General features: G+C 41.5%; 1 pseudogene; it reads left to right on the forward strand.

Moving 5' to 3' along the window:
- The first annotated feature begins 8922 nt into the window (after window positions 1–8922).
- LOC123459417 overlaps window positions 8923–12499 on the forward strand; it is a 41133-nt pseudogene continuing 37556 nt past the window's right edge.

Here is a 12499-nt window from a genome sequence, read left to right on the forward strand (position 1 = left end):
TTAGTATCCCCTTAGCTACTGACTCCTGAGACCAACTAACAATTGCTTGGATTAGATAGCAATGAACCTTTCAAGATCCTGCCTACCTTCAGTAATAAGCTTTCATTATATGATGACAATCCCTGATTGTCTTATAGATTTAGAAAAGTATCTAGAAGAATAGTAAAAAGCACAGCTAAAGCATTTGAACAACCTGCATGAGTGGGAAAAAGGCATTTTCCAAAGTCTTAGAGTTGTTGGATGAAAATCCCAGGGCTGGAGAGATGGCTTAGCGGTTAAGCGCTTGCCTGTGAAGCCTAAGGACCCTGGTTCGAGGCTCAGTTCCCCAGGCCCCACATAAGCCAGATGCACAAGGGGGCGCACGCGTCTGGAGTTCGTTTGCAGAGGCTGGAAGCCCTGGCGCGCCCATTCTCTCTCTCTCCCTCTATCTGTCTTTCTCTCTATGTCTGTCGCTCTCAAATAAATAAAATAAAAAATGAACAAAAAAAAAAAAAAGAAAATCCCAGTGTCAGGGGTGGGTTGCCTCCCTATAAGTTGTCCAGGGAAGGCCCCAATAATTACAGACCTATAAGTTTACTGCCATTGTTGTTACTTGCATGCCAAAATAAGAAAGTATCTTTTGCTGAAAAAAAAAGTATATACTTTGGATGCAGGGCATGGAGAAAGCCTGCCAGACCTCAACTGAAAATTCCTTCTCAGCTGATGGGCTTTCATAGTGCTCAAAGACACTGTGGAGGCTGCTGAGAGAGAATTGTCACCAGCAGTCCTGTTTGGCTGTAGACCCTATGTACTATAGTATCTATATTCCAGGGCAAGACATGCACATAGGTGCTATAGTTTCACAACTGACATGGGTGCAAACAACTGCTTTCCTCTTGAATTTAAGGCCCATAGGTGGGAACTCCTATCTGGTTGTAAGCCAGGGTAAAAGCCCATGGCTGGAAAGGTCATAGGTCCCAGCGGGAGGCCAGTGCTATTATCTTGTTAATGAATATGATGTTTCTTTCTAAACATTTGTGCTCATGTCCACAGATAACTTGCTGTTTTCCTCAGTTGGTCATGGAAGGAAACTTCATTTTGCCATGGATATATACTGCAGAGACTTATAACTGGTCAGGCTCCTGAGACTAAGTGACTTTGACAATACTCAGCCATAGATAGAGAAAAATAATTGAACATCTATATCCACCCACCTTCAGAGAATAGCCAAGGAAGAGAACATAAAAGCAATTTCCTCCCAATTGAAACATTCCATGCTGAAGGGCAGCTCCTTAAGACTGCTGAGGTAAACAAAACTTATAAAAGCTAGAAAGTAAACAACAATCAGCTCTCAGGACACTCCTGAAATGGACAAGAGTCACAGGCTTTAAGGGGAGGAAGAACTACTTGGGAGAAGAGATTCTCTGACCAGCTGATCTGCCTGCAAGTCATAGAGGGAGCTTTAGGGATGCAGTTTGGAGAGTTACCGAGATACTGGGGTGGGCTTTTCAGTGACACCGCTGTCCTTGAGTTGTCTGTGCTCCTGTAACCATTCTCTCCCTCTCCTGTAAGTAACTCCTATAAACTCACTGGTTTGCTAAGCTAGACTTGGTGCAATCATTGCTTTGGTCTGTTTTTGGTGCCCTATCTGGGGTGTATATAGACGTTTGTTCACAACTCCCCAGGAAACATTAACACAAGTACCTTTGCACAAAGTCAAGGCAAGAGTACCAAACTACTGCTCAATGTATTCCTTGCACTTGCAAAAAAAAAAAAAGGGGGGGGGTTCCCTAACAATGCTGATGGGCTAGAGACACGACTCAGTGAACAAAGTGCCTGCCAAGCAACTGTGAGTACCTGAGTTCACATCCCCAGAGAACACACAAGCCGGATGCTGTAGTGGTCTACACACATAAGAATGACCTGATGAAACAGTGGCACTAAGTATATGCATTTGAAATGCTGTGTGTAAAACATCAGAAGTATGCAGGGAACAGTTTTGTGGCATTCAGAAGTACAATGGTTGTCCAGCTAAGGCACTAATGTGAATGTGTGAATTACAGACTAAGCTACTGTCTTTTATGAACATCACTGTAACAGAAAATAATGACTGGCACACAAGCTATGGCAATTCAGACTGGGACACTTGACAGATATTGTCTTAAAAATGATCAAAGTCAGTGTCATTTTGAAGAAAACCATGATAATGTTTGTTCCAATAATCAATGTTGGACTTTCAAGAGGAAATTAGAATTTGAAAAAAACCTGTGAGTATGATAGCTACCCCAATACTTAGTGAAATTGGTGGTGATATTAACAATGGTGAATGTTTCGAAACTATATATAACAGATCTATATCACTCAGCAAATCAATATTTTCTAATTGACCAAATAGATGTTGTGAAAGTCATGCAAGGGTAAATGACCCATTCAAGGTGCAAGATAGAGCAATGGATCTTAACATAAAAGAGGATGAAAAAAATCACTAGTATAATCTATCAGATTTTATATTGCAACTGATCTAGCTGGGCATAGTAGCACATGTCTGAAATCCCAGCCGGTTGCCAGTTAGGGTTCCATAGTAAGACCTGTCTCAAACAAAAAAAAAAAAAAAAAGGAGAAACCACCACTTATAGATGTCTGATATAGAGAAGACCACAAAGGGGATCACAATTTTATGAAAAACTAGTAAAACAATATTCCCCTTTCCAATTACATATATGTAATTTTCTTCATATACTTAAATCAAAACAAACATTCCAGTATTGCAACAGCCTGAACACAGGAGTAATCATGATAATCCCATTATCTTCTATTAAGCCAGGATTTTAAAAATTTACAAAAATATAAAATAATGCCCTTTTCTCATAAAATTTTTGTTTACCCAATAATTATATGATTTTGTTAATGTGTATTGAACTTACTGTTATTTTTAAATTAGTAACTTAATATATTTAATTTTTCCACGTTTTTGGAGGGAGCGTTGAGGTAGGGTCTCACTCTAGCCCACGCTGACCTGGAATTCACTCTGTATTCTCAGGGTGGCCTCAAACTCACAGCAATCCTCCTACCTCTGCCTCCCGAGTGCTGGGATTAAACGTGTGCACCACCATGTCCGTCTTCTAATTTTTAATAATATAAGTATTTAGATATAACCTATATAAATAAAAAGTTCTTAGAGTTCTTAATATTTTTAGGAGTATAGAGATCAAAAATTTTGAGAAAAACCATATTAAAACATTATTGAAGCCTGAGTTGGTATTGAAGTGCTCAATGGTTAAAGGCACTTGCTTGCAAAACCTGACAACCTGGGTTCAATTCCTTAGTACCCACATAAAGCCAGATGCACAAACTGGCACATGCATCTGGAGTGGCAAGACACCCTGGCATATCCATATTCTCTCTCTCCCTCCCTCTCTCTCTCTCTCTCTCTCTCTCTCTCTCACTCTGCCGCCCCCCAAGTTGAAATATGAAATGTTAAGCTGGAAACCTCCTCCTTCCTTGCTAGCTGTCATAGTCTTGGGAAGCGCTATACAGGCCTCTGGGGAGAACAGTCTTAACTAGCAGTGAACTCTGCAAACTACGTAACAGCAGCCAGGCAAGATGTGCCCTCTGGTATGATAGTGGCATGACTTTTATGGAGGTAGCCAACTGCACTCTGATTAAATCTTGGGCCTGCTCCACTAGAAAGAACTCAAGCCTGTTACTCAAAACCTTGTCAAACGCCTATTGGTAGGGAGGTCATAAGTCCTAGGGTGAACACCATTGCTGTTGGTTGGTTAAATAAGCATGTTTTGTGCATCAAATTGCCCTCTAGATATTTATGTTTATGCCTATAGAATAGTGCTGCTCTCACTTCTTGTCAGAGAAGCTTCTTTTTGCAGATGGCACTGACTACTGAGGAGACTCAAAGCTCATCAAAGTGCTAAAAATAATTGACAGTTGAGTGCATAACACTAAATGTGACACCCTCCAAGTCTCATGGAACATTGTAGAAGAGGTGGCCGCACTCAGGTGGCTGAAACAGCAACAACACAAATTTGAGACCAGCCTAGGAAGTAGAATGATGCCATTTTCAGGAGGAAAACAAAGTGTTTAACTGCAATATTAATAGCCAGCACATATTTTCTATCTAAAGTTACTGTTTCACATATCCATTCACCCTTCAATATGTCTATGATAGTTAAATTTCTCTGTCAACTTGACTGGATTGAGAGATGCCTGAAGTATTAGTGAACACACTCCGGGTGTCTGTGAAGACATTTTCAGAGACAAATCATGAGGGCTTTCACCTGATGAAATCTAGATTTATGATATGATAGCATTTTGGGCAGATGGGAGATGGCAGGAAGTGAAGCCTAGTTGAAGAATGTAGTTCACTGGGAGTAAGACCTTGAGGGTTATAACTTGTACTGGCCTCTTCCTATATCCTGTCTATGCTTCCCACCCATAAAAGGTGAAGAACAGTTCTCACCACATGTTCCCATAGACATAATGTTCTTTTTTTTTTTTTTTTGAGAGAGAGAGAAATTGGCAGAGCCTCAACCACTACAATCAAACTCCAGATGCTCGAGCCACCTAAAGGGCATGTGCTACCTTGTGCTTTCCTTACCTTTGCGCATCTGGCTTATGTGAGATCTGGACAGTAGAGCATGGGTGCCTTTACCGCTAAGCCATCTCTCCAGCCCCATATGTTCTTCCTGCAACCATATACTGAACCCTCCAAAATCATGAGCCAAAACAAATCCTCCACCAAGTTGTTCTGCTAGGTGTTTATTCTCAGTGATATGAAAACCAAGTATCGCAAACTCTATTTGATAAGCACTACCATTGTCTTTTTATTTATTTTTAATGTTTTATTTTTTTGTTTTGTTTTGTTTTTTCGAGGTAGGATCTCACTCTAGCCCAGGTTGACCTCAAACTCACGGCAATCCTCCTACCTCTGCTTCCTGAGTGCTGGGATTAAAGGTGTGCACCACCAAGCCCAGCTCACCATTGTCTTTTTAAAGGACAGGAAAATGGGATATGGTGAGGTTAAGTAACCTACTTAAGGTTCAGTAACAAGTAGATTGAAGAGCTGGGATTTCAACCCAGGTAGTGTGGTGCCAGAGTCTGGGATCCCAATCTTTATATGACAGTGTCAACATTTGTTGGTGCTGGTGTTAGTAACAATTAGTGGTGTTTGTAAACTAGGTTCTATCCTTTCAAGTTTTTTCCTCTTTTTATCGTAAGCCTTTTTAATTTTATTTATTTACTTATTTTCAAGCAGAGAGAGACAGACAGAGAGAGAATGGGCATGTCAGGACCTCTAGCCACTGCAAATGAACTCCAGATGCAGGTGCCCCTTGTGCATCTGGCTTACATTGGTCCTGGGGAATTGAACCCAGGTCCTTTGGCTTTGTAGGCAAATGCCTTAACCACTAAGTCATCTCACCAGCCCTTATCCTAAGCCTTTTATGAGTTCTTATTTAATATTACAAATTCCAATGTGTTATGAAGTAAAGAGCTGAGAACAATCATAGCTAAGAAGTCCAGCAGCCCTTCTGCTGGTAGAGATCTCCACCTTTGTATAAGATTCAAATTACATTAAAGTAAAATGTCACTTCCTCTCTATGTAGGTCCTGGTCCTCAAAACATGACAATCAGCTGGGCATGATGGCACATACCTTTAATCCCAGCACTCGAGAGGCAGAGGTAGGAGAATTGCCATGAGTTCAAGGCCACCCTGAGACTGTATCATGAATTCCAGGTCATCCTGGGCTAGAGAAAGACCCTACCTAAAAAAAAAAAAAAAAAAAAAAAAGTAAAGAAAAACACATGAAAATCTAAATAAAGAGGACAAAACAAATATGTGAAAGAAAAAGCTACAACAGATGATACCATTTAATTAAGTGTTAAATTCATCTGAAGCCAGATTGAACATTTTTTTTAATTCTTTTGGATGATTTAGAAAATACTTTGGGATCCACAGTGCCTCTGGGTCACAATTAAGAGTAGTAATTATTATTGTATTCCTGATGTCGCAGCATTCTGAGTTGAGTTTTCATATCTCAGTTTGACAGCTTTTCCCTCATGCTTTTATTGTCCTGGTTCTGACTCTCAGTGTTCCTCTACACCCACATAAAGTGAAATCTTTTCTCAGACTGGGCTTTTTTGTGTTGCTACTGGCTACCAGCCCTGCACTAAGAAATACGTGTTCGATGCACCATTAGGATATTGTTGAAGACCTTTGTTATAACCCACTGAGTTCTTTGTATGAGCAGTGCCTGTCAGATTCTGGTGCCAACTAGGATTGGACTTCTTGCAGCTCCAGGTCTATTTTCCTTTTATGCACTTCATAGATTTGTGGATTTGTGTCTGATTGGATTTTCTATTCAGTCTTGACATATTGGCATATGGATGTTTAGAGCCAAGTCTGTTGCAGGTGGTCTTTCTGGTATTTTTCTGTTTTGATCTTATTCTTGGCTCTTTTGAAATGTTTTCTTTCTTCTTTTGTTCCTAATTGTGATTTCACTCTCATGTTTTAGCAACTCTTGCAAACACAGTTGTAATCCTTCCAGGAGTAAGGTATGATAAACTGCTATTCTGCTGTACTCTACCTAGCACCGTGGTCTTCAGCAAGTCTTTCAAGTCTCTCAGTTTCCTACCTGAGAAATACTCACCTCCAGGGTGCCTTCAACTCTAACACTCTCTAATTCTTACTAGCAGATAATGGAAAAGTATGCTTGAGAGGATGTTAGAGGATGTTGTAATCTGAGTTGCACAGCAAAGATGTATTTGAAGTGGTCCTTCTTAGACATTACCAATCAATAGATATATTTAAGTCAATACCAAGAGTGGAAGGTGGAAGCATTGCTTTTACAATACTGACCTCTGGTCCTTATCTGTGCTGAAGACATATTGAGATGGCTAGTAAACACTGTTTAAGGCAGAATGCCAGAATGCTGGGAGCAGAGATGAATACATATATTCAGCAAAATATACAAGATCTGGTTCCTTACTAAGTTGTAGAGACAAACTCTGCAGCAGAGAAGATGAGAAGGAGAGAATACTAAGTGAGGACAGAGCTGCAAGAGAATTTAGCTCCTCAGAAACTAAAAGAGAAAAAAAAAAAATCAGTTCTGCCTGAAGGAGAGGCACCCTAGAGCCAGCAAGCCCTGTGCCAGCTGTTTCACATAGCAGAAGAGGAGACCCGTGGGGAAGGGAGTAGCTCAGCCGGCTGCAGGTGCCAGGGCTCTTTTCACATTAATCCATAATAACAGTAACTTGATACATGAGCTTACTCATCTTTCCAGATGGCTCTTGCTTCCACATCTGCTGTATCGTGGGGCAGAGCAGCACTCCTCAGCCCAGGGCAGACCCACATCTGGCAATCAGTTGGTGGAATTTTCTCTGTATGAAACTTGTACACCCATATCATATTTCCCAGAACAATTCTATTTCTACATGTTAAGGCCTTTTAAAAAATAAATCTGGGCTGGAGAGATGGCTTAGCAGTTAAGGCATTTGCCTGCAAAGCCTAAGGACCCTGGTTCAATTCTCCAGGACCCACGTAAGCCAGATGCACAAGGGGGCACATGCATCTGGAGTTCATTTGTAGTGGCTAGAGGCCCTGGAGGGCCCATTCTCTCCCTGTGTCTCTCTGTCTCTAATAAATAAATAAAAATAAATGTTTAAAAAATAAATCTGGGCTGGAGAGATGGCTTAGAGGTTAAGGCACTTGCCTATGAAGCCTAAGGACCCAGATTTGATTCCCCAGGACACATGTAAGCCAGATTCTCATGGTGGCACATGTGCCTGGAGTTCGTTTGCAGTGGCTTGAGGCCCTGGCACACCTGTTCTCTCTTTGTATAAATAAATTTTTTAAAATAATTTTTAAAAAATTTTAAATCTGTTCTAAGGACTCATCACACTACCTTAGAGGTACTTGCACATCCATGTTTATTGCCACTCTATTCACAATAGTGATAGTTAGGAAATGGAACTAGCCTAAATGTCCCTCAGCTGATGGGTGGATAATGAACATGTGCTAAACTTATACAATGGAGTTCTATTCAGAGGCAAAGAAAAATTAAATTTGGGCTGGAGAGATGGTATAGTGGTTAAGGCACATGCTGAGAAGCCTAAGGACCCATATTTGACTATCCAGATCCCATGTTAGCCAGACGCACAAAGGTGAGGTAAGTGCAAGATTGCATATGCCCACTAGGTGGCACAAGCATCTGACATTCAATTACAATGCAATGGCTGTAGCCCTGGTGTGCCAATTCTCTCTCTCTCCCTCTCTTTCTCTCGCCCTCTCTCTCTTTCTCTCACGCTCTCTAAAAATAAAAAAATTTAAAATATATGAAATTTTCAGGGAAATGGATGGACCTGGAAAGGATTATACTTAGTGAGGCAACCCAGACTCAGAAAGCCAAGTGTCACATGTTCTCTCTCATATGTGGATCCTAGTTACGAATGTTTGGACTTCTATATGAGTTGGAATAAAACTTAGTAGCAGAGACCAGTAAGCTAGAAAGGGGCTATAAGGAAGGGAGGAGAGGGGTGGACTTAAGGGGATGGTATTGTATATATGTAAGTAGAAAAATAAATTACTTGGGGTAGAAAGGCCTAAGAGAGGTCAGGGGAAGAAAATGTGTAAAGGAAGGGTGAGGGAGCGTTAATCAAAATCTAACAGGGTATGAATATGTCATATAGGACCTACTTTTTCGGACAGTGGCACATCCAGAAGCCATAGATTGTTACTAGAAAATTTTCAGTGTCAGGGATGGGATACCTTCCAGTAAATTGTTGGCCAGGGAGGTCCCTGATGCCCCCAAAACATTTACAAGCCATTGCCAATGCTCTTCGTTTACCACCAAGAATAGATGTAAGACCCTATTGTTGAAGACTCCATATGCTGGGGCTTCAAGGACACTGAGAAATCCTACTGGAGCTGAGATGGAAGCTGTGGTCAACTGCCTGCTCAATGAGCACCTGCAAGCCTCCAACTCCCTCCCTCTGGGCTCTGCAGGGCATGGACCACTTCTTTTGGGAGTTGGCAGAGTAGAAGTTCAAGGGCACGGAGCATACCCTCAAGATGCAAATCCAGTGTGGTGGGTGGGCGCTCTTCCAGGATGTGCTCCAAATGAGTGGGAAAAGCCAGGAGGCCATGGAGGCTGCCTTGGCTCTGGAAAAGAACCTGAACCTGAACCACGCTCTTTTGGATCTTCATGTGCTGGGTTCTACCGCACAGACCCCCATCTCCGTGACTTCCTGGAGAACCACTTCTTGGATGATGAGGTGAAGCTCCTCAAGAAGATGGGCGACCGTCACCTGACCAATTGCGCAGACTGGGGAGCCCTCTGCCACACCTGGGCAAGTATCTCTTCTAGTGTCTCACCCTGAAGCATGACTAGATCCTGCACAGCCTTCCAGGGAGTCCTGCTCTGCCTTAACCACCCTAGAACTTCCTCTGTCCCAGCCTCTCCAGCCACTAGGCACCTTTGGAACACCCATAGTCCCTCCCAAGCCTTGGGCCAAATGAAATAAAGTCTTGAGCAACATTGGCTTATTTCTGGGACTACTGTTGAATATCTGTTGCAAACACATATATTCAAATACCTGTATGTCAGATAAGAGGTTCTTAGTGTGAAAGCTAGATAATAATGCTGCATATTCCATAGAGAGTACACTCATTGGTAAAAGATGGGGGAAGACTCTGGTGTCTGCATCCTGAGAGTTAGCTCCCTGTTTCCTTTGTCCTCTAAAATCTTAATGCTGGTTGTATTCGGGAAGATAACTCCCTCCTGGGAAAGTTTACTGAGTGTAAACTGGTCGCCCTGAGAAGACCCCATTCTCCCTTTGCAGGGGATTTGTTTTGGGGGTGAGGATGGCCCAGGACTACCAGTGGAACATACCTGAAAATCAGCTGCAAGTCTTCTCTGGAAATAATGAAACAATTTGTCCCTGAGTGTCCTACAGAACTTGACTCCTAACAGCCCCAAATTGGAAGAAAATGGGGAATGGTTAGGTCATTCCTTGAGCTGCTGTTTGGAGAAATTGTTCTAGCTCTTGTAAGACCCCCTTAAGAGGGTTAAAAAGCAAGACTGAGCCGGGCGTGGTAACACACGCCTTTAATCCCAGCACTTGGGAGGCAGAGGTAGGAGGATTACCTTGAGTTGGAGGCCACCCTGAGACTACATAGTGAATTCCAGGTCAGCCTGGACTAGAGTAAGACCCTACCTCAAAAAGGAAAAAAAAAAAAAACAACAACAATAATACTGGCCCCATCCCAAATCCCTGGTTCCTGTTTCCATGTGATCTCTCCTCCTACCAAGTCCTCTTACAGAATGCCCTTTGTCAGGATGCCATGCAGCTGAGAAACCCTCAGCAGGGTCAGAACCATGCTTTTGAATTTCCAGAACTGTAAGTTAACAAATCTCCTTTCTTTTTTTTTTTTTTTTCTTTCTTTTTTTTTTGGTTTTTCAAGGTAGAGTCTCACTCTGGTCCAGGCTTACCTGGAATTAACTCTGTCATCTCAGGGTGGCCTTGAACTCATGGCAATCCTCCTACCTCTGCCTCCCAAGTGCTGGGATTAAAGGCGTGCGCCACCACGCCCAGCTCCTTTCTTTTTATTTATTTATTTTTCTAAATTTTTATTAACATGTTCCATGATTATAAAAAATTTCCCATGGTAATGCCCTCCCTCCCCCCATACTTTCCCCTTTGAAACTCCATTCTCCATCATACCCCCTCCCCATCTCAATCAGTCTCTCTTTTATTTTGATGTCATGATCTTTTCCTCCTTTTACGATGGTCTTGTGTAGGTAGTGTCAGGCACTATGAGGTCATGGATATCCAGGCCATTTTATGTCTGGAAGGAGCACGTTGTAAGGAGTCCTACCCTTCCTTTAGCTCTCACATTCTTTCCGCCACCTCTTACACATTGTACCCTGATCCTTGAAAGGTGTGATTGAGCAAATCTCCTTTCTTCATAAATTTTCCAGCTGCAAGTACCTTGTTACATTAATAGAAAACAAGCTAATGCATAGTCACACTGGTTCTCTTCCTACATGATAAAGATAAGCCCATTTCTGTTTCCAGAGATGGATTTGCTGATGTCATTCCATTCCACTTAAATGCCCTCTAAGTGCTAAGCATTGAGTTGTACTAGGTGACAAATGTACCCTCTCATCAAGGCAGTCCTTAAGTCACTTATAGCCAAAAGCTCGCTAGTGCAGATGTCATTATTAATTGATTTGCATCTTCAAATTTTTGTCAATCTTACTATAGATAAAAATTAAGGCTGTAGCTGGGCATGGTGGCACACGCATTTAATCCCAGCACTCAAGAGGCAGAGGTAGGAGGATCGCCATGAATTCAACTCCACCCTGAGACCAAATGGGAAATTCCAGGTTAGCCTGGGCTAGAGTGAGACCCGACCTTGAATCCACCACCCCCCAAAATTGACATCATTGAGAGGTAGAAGTAGGAGGATCGCTAAGAGTTCAAAGCCAACTTGGGACTAAAGAGTGAATTCCAGGGCTGGAGAAATGGCTTAGTGGTTAAGGCATTTGCCTGTGAAACCAAAAGACCCAGGTTTGATTCCCCAGGACCCATATAAGCCAGATGCACAAGGGGCACATGCATCTGGAGTTCGTTTGCAGTGGCTAGAGACCCTGATGTGCCCATTCTCTGTCTCTCTTCTCTCTCTCTCTCCTTGCAAATAAATAAATAAATGACAAGTTTGTTTGTTTGTTTGTTTTAAAAAAGAGTGAATTCCAGGTCAGCCTGGCCTCAAAAAAAATTTGACATAATTCTAATTTTTTTGTTTTGTTTTGTTTTGTTTTTCAAGGTAGAGTCTCGCTGTAGCTCAGGTTGACCTGGAATTCACTTGTAGTTTCAGGATAGCCTCAAACTCTCTGTGATCCTCCTACCTCTGCCTCCTGAGTGCTGGCATTAAAGACATGTGCCACCACTCCTAGTAAATTTTTGATTGATAATGTTGAAACGTTTTACATTTGTACAACATTAATTTAGCATTTCTTTTTATTATTTACCCATTCATGCCTCTTTTATTTCTTTTTACTTTTGCTTTCAGTATGGTCAATAAATTCATGTACTTGAAACTAGAAATATGGCTATCATAGATAATTATTTTTCAGATAAAATACATGTAGTCAGATCCAACCAGTTTTCCTGGTTCTTAGACAAGATCTTATATAAGACCTTCTTCATTTCAGCATCATTTTTTTCTGTATTTAATTTTAATGTTTTCAAGCTTAGGTTTGATGGCTAGTGTTTAATGCTTCACTTGGCTATTTTTGTGATGGTGCAAGGTTGAATTTCGACTTAAATTTTCAAAATGAAGCCTTTTCAACACTTTCTTGAACACCATTTCTCCCACTAATAAGCCATTTTTAACAAAAACTAGTCTTATGAATTATCTGTCTGTTTCTGTAACTTCTATACTTATTTATGTGTTAGTTGCTAGACTCATTCACAGTTTGAATTGCTTAACTATAGGACCATATTT

The sequence above is a fragment of the Jaculus jaculus genome, chromosome 3, assembly GCF_020740685.1.
Source record: "Jaculus jaculus isolate mJacJac1 chromosome 3, mJacJac1.mat.Y.cur, whole genome shotgun sequence".
NCBI lineage: Eukaryota > Metazoa > Chordata > Mammalia > Rodentia > Dipodidae > Jaculus > Jaculus jaculus.